This window comes from Lithobates pipiens, unplaced genomic scaffold (assembly GCF_037356315.1).
Source record: "Lithobates pipiens isolate NorthernLeopardFrog02 unplaced genomic scaffold, aLitPip1_a1.2 Scaffold_8, whole genome shotgun sequence".
Taxonomy (NCBI): Eukaryota; Metazoa; Chordata; class Amphibia; order Anura; family Ranidae; genus Lithobates; species Lithobates pipiens.
The window spans coordinates 659,271,015-659,275,820 of record NW_027507903.1 but is presented as its reverse complement, the minus strand read 5'-3'; the positions used below and the strand labels follow the sequence as shown (position 1 = coordinate 659,275,820).

Genomic DNA, 4,806 nt, shown 5'->3' with positions numbered 1-4,806 from the left:
CGTTCGAGTCCCATAGACTTCAATGGGGTTATAAAGTTCGCACAAATTTTCGGTCCGTTCGAAAGTTCTGGTGCGAACCGAACTGGGGGGTGTTTGTATCATCCCTAGTTGGGTGGTATAAGTCTCAATATTACTGCAAAACTAATCTTCTCCCTTCTGTACTCTGATCTCCGTGTCCTATAATATTCACCCAGCCTCACCCTGTGTAGGAGGACGTCACCCCTCCCCCATCCACATTCCTCTCCGGTGTCAGAGACTTTCAGGTTAGTTTCTCTTCTGCTGTCAGCGATGGCGTCTGGTGATCTGAGAGCTGAGTTGGAATGTTCCGTCTGTCTGAACATTTATACGGATCCTGTAACCCTGAGATGTGGTCACAACTTCTGCCGGGTCTGTATTGATGGTGTGCTGGATACACAGGAGGGGTCTGGAGGATATTCCTGTGCTGAATGCAGAGAGAAGTTTCCGGATCGGCCTGCACTGCAGAAGAACATGAAACTACGTAACATAGCAGAGACTTTCCTGTCTGCTCCACTAGATCGGCAGGAATCCGGGGTCTTCTGTACTCACTGTGTGGACTCTCCTGTACCTGCTGTTAGATCCTGTCTGCACTGTGAGGTTTCTCTGTGTGATAAACACCTGAGAGTCCACAAAAAGTCCCCAGAACACGTTTTATGTGACCCCACCTTGTCCATGGAGAGCAGGAAATGCTCCGTCCATAAGGAAGTTTTGAAGTATTTCTGCACTGAGGATGAGACCTGTATCTGTATTTCTTGTTATGTGATTGGAGGACATAAAGGACATAAGATTAAGTAACTGGATGAGGCTTCTGAGAAGGAGACACTGAGGAATATTCTGCAGAAACTTCTGACAAATAGAGAGGAGACGGAGGAAAGAGTCCAGAGTCTGCAGGAACACTGGAGGAAAGTAGAAGAAGAAGCCGCTGGTGACACCGAGAGAGTCACTGCCCTGTTTAGAGACCTCAGGAGACGTCTGGAAGACCTGGAGAAGAGAGTCCTGAGGGACATCTCCGGGAGGGCAGAGCGGATCTCCATCTCCATCCGGGATCTGGAAATAAAGAAGGAGGAGCTGTCCAGGAAGTTGCGTCACATTGAGGAGCTGTGTAACGTGACGGATCCACTGACTGTCTTACAGGAATCAGACAAAGGTGACTTGTGTGATACTGAGGATGGAGATAATGAGGACAGAGAGAGACATGAGGAGCTCCTCCATGATGGAGGGGGTCTGGATGTGGCGGGGGTCTTACACACAGGTTTATCTGATATAATAACAGAGGTAAATGTATACTTCTATATACAGGGAGCTGCAGACATATTACTGGATGGAAACACAGCTGATAATTATCTACAGATATCAGATGACAGGAAAACTGTATCCAGGTCATATAGAAGCCAGAATCACCCAGAAACACCAGAGAGATTCCAGTATTGTACTCAGGTGTTGAGCAGTCGGAGTTTCTCCTCAGGGAGACATTACTGGGAAGTGGATGTCGGGGGGGCAGATATATGGAGAGTCGGGATGTGTTACCCCAGTATAGAGAGGAGAGGGGGGGAGACATGGATTGGAAATACTAAGAAGTCCTGGGCATTGCACAGTTTTATTAATCAGTATTCAGTGATACATGACAGCAAAGTGATCCTCTTACCCCCCATTCCCTCCAGTAACAGAGTCAGGATATATTTGGATTATGAGGCCGGGCGGATCTCCTTTTATGATCTGTGTGACCCGATCCGACACCTCCACACCTTCACCACCACCTTCACTGAGCCCCTCCATGCTGGGATAGGTGTAGTGAGAGGTTGTATAAAGATCTGTGGGGGGAGGCGGGAGATGTGAGAGCTCCGCCCACAGTCTGGTGATGTCAGAAGGAGGGGAATTAAATTACTATTCACCCAATAGTATATAGCAGTGGGCGGGGCTTCCTGCAAGTTTTTCTACTATAAATAAATGTGAAATTTCTTACTGATCGCTATGATTGGGTAGAATATCTGTTCAATTATTGGAGTAACAATAACATGTTCCTATTGGTCAGTGCGAAATCTATCTATCTATCTATCTATCTATCTATCTATCTATCTATCTATGCCCCTCCTCCCTCTGCCCCTCCCCCACATGTGGTCAGTCTGTGTGGGGGAGGGGCAGCCATGATCAGACATAGAGGGGGTGGGGTCACTGTGATGGGATAGGATGGGGTCACCTCTCCTCTATGCCCCTCCCCCTCCATACAATCTATACTACAAAGAGATGGAAATAAATGGAACAATCTGAGAGGAAATCTATGAGATTTATTACTGGAAGAAAAAATTTGATCAGAGAGCCCAGACTGTTTTTAGGCAGAGTGGGTCAGGATTAGTTCCCCCGTCATGTTTTTCCTTCTATCCGGGGCTCCATTACAGAGATTTTCCTTCACTTTCTGTCCCGGTGACAACATTTATCTAGGAATCGCACTGGTTCCCACAGCCCTCAAGTCTCATCCCAGCCTAAGGCTCCATTCACACCTATGCAGGGTGCTTTTCAACCTTTTTGCTGTGCTTTCCGCAGGATTTTATACCTTGATTTGCATTTGTGTTTTTTTATTAAAAAAAAATTGGGGGCGGGAATTTGTTGTTGGGCAGATTTAACCACTTGGTGCCCACACTATAGCCAAAAGACGGCTACAGTGCTGTCTTAAAATGCCCAGAGGGCGTCCATGTACATCCTTCCGTTCTCACACTGCCCGCCCCCTTGGGATTCGGCTGATCACAGATCGAGTAAAGGGTCAATCACAGCGAGCCATTTACCATGTGATCAGCTGTCAGCCAAGACAACTGATCAAGGAAGTAAACAGGAGCCGGTCAACAGATTTTTTTCCCTCGTGCTGTCAGCACTAAATAAAAAAGAAAGCCGATAACTGGCTTCTATTAGAGGGACATCGGTCCCCATAGTGCCCACCAGTGTTGCTAATCAGTTCCATCTATCAGTGCCCATCAATACTGCTAATAAGCGCCCCTCAGTGTCATCTATCGATGCCCAGCAGTGCCATCTATCAGTGCCCACAAGTGTCACTATCATCTGTCACTTTATCTTTCTGAAAGCTGGGGGCCACATATGTCACGTGGCCTGGGGCCCCATAGTAGGTGGCATTGTCTGGGGCCCACAAATAGGTCAGGAATCTGGATGATATAACATTGTCCGGGGGCTCCAAATATTTTGAAAGATCTGAGGGAGGGGGCCAAGCTAAGGTTTTTGTAAAAGAGATGGGGGCACAGAAATGGGCAGGACCTGCAATCTATGGTTCTGAAGTAGTTCACAGTTCATGGGGGGCACATGTTGGTCTTTTTTTCTTGTCCTATCACTGCCTGGGGGCTCAAAGTATGTCGTATTCCTTAGGGACCCTTTATGTGTCACGCTACTTTAGGGTTACATTAATAAGTCTCTTTGTCATTTGCTCACTTAGGGCAGACACAGCCCCCCCGGCCCACTTCTACCCCCTTTCATAGCCCCCCGTCAATCCATGTCAGATCCCTGAGTCCTCACCCATGTAAGATACATGGTGGGTTATGTCGGAGCTTACACAGGATTGATGATGTCAGCCCTCCATCATGTGACAGTATGTAAGTTCTGTGATTGGTCGCTCAGGCCTGAACACTGCATGCTGGGAGAAGGTCACATGATCCCTCAATACCCGGGAATCTGGGGACTTAGTGAGGACTTTGATGGAGGAACAATAAAGGAAAGTATAAGTGGGTGTGTATGGCTCTTGGGTCATCTACAGAAGGGGGCGGGGAATTGGTTATAATGGCTTCTCCCAGTACATGAGCACTGTGTATAGTGAGATGGGACGGTGAAGAATTGTATAGAGTGCCGGAGCTGAGAGAGAGCACAGAGTGTAATATGACTTATTGTCTGTGTCCGAGCTGTGATGTCATAGTAGGGAAATGGCTACCGAGGGACCCAATGTGGAAAGTACAGATAGAGACATAAGGGCACTTTAAGAACATATCTAGCTCTATCTATAGGATTATAATGTGTAGACGGTCTCATTCATTATTATTAATACATTTACAATGAGTTTATTCTATTGATTATTTTATTGTGTGAAGAAATAGAAATGAATAATAGATCTACAAATAGAAAGAGATGAAAATTGATGGAAAAATCTCAGAGGAAATATATGAAGAAATGATCCCGAGATTTACTAATGAAATAAATAATGGGATTTATCACTAATATAATGATATCACTATAATAATGTATGATTACTGGAACTGGAATGTGTCCCCAATATAATGTGTCCCCATAGAATGGATCACCAATAGAATTCTATGGGATCTCTTTTATAATGGATCCTAATATAATGTATCATGTGATGGTGTATTATAATCACTAGATGTGTCCTGGTGATAGGGGAGAATTAGGAAATGAAATGTTAATGTGAAATAAATATTCTTTATGAAATTATTATTATTATTATTATTATTATTATTATTATTATTATTATTATTATTATTATGGGTTTATATAGAGCCAACATTTTATGCAGGGCTTTACAACATGAAGATAGACATTACAATTACAGTGTAATAGAGGAGGAATCAGAGGGCCCTGCTCCTTAGAGCTTACAATCTAGAAGGGAGGGTCAAGAGATACAAAAGGTAATAACTGTGGGGGATGGGCTGATGGTGAAAATAAATGTCCAGTAATTAGGTGGGGGTAGGGTAGACTTCTCTGAAGAGATGAGTTTTCAAGGATCGTCTGAAAGTGGACAGAGTAGGAGATAGTCAGACAGATTGGGGTAGCGAGTTCCAG

General features: G+C 44.8%; 1 pseudogene; it reads left to right on the top strand.

Annotated features, from left to right (window-relative positions):
• The first annotated feature begins 235 nt into the window (after positions 1-235).
• LOC143961781 (E3 ubiquitin/ISG15 ligase TRIM25-like) lies at positions 236-4,464 on the top strand (annotated as a pseudogene).
• The last annotated feature ends 342 nt before the right edge of the window (positions 4,465-4,806 follow it).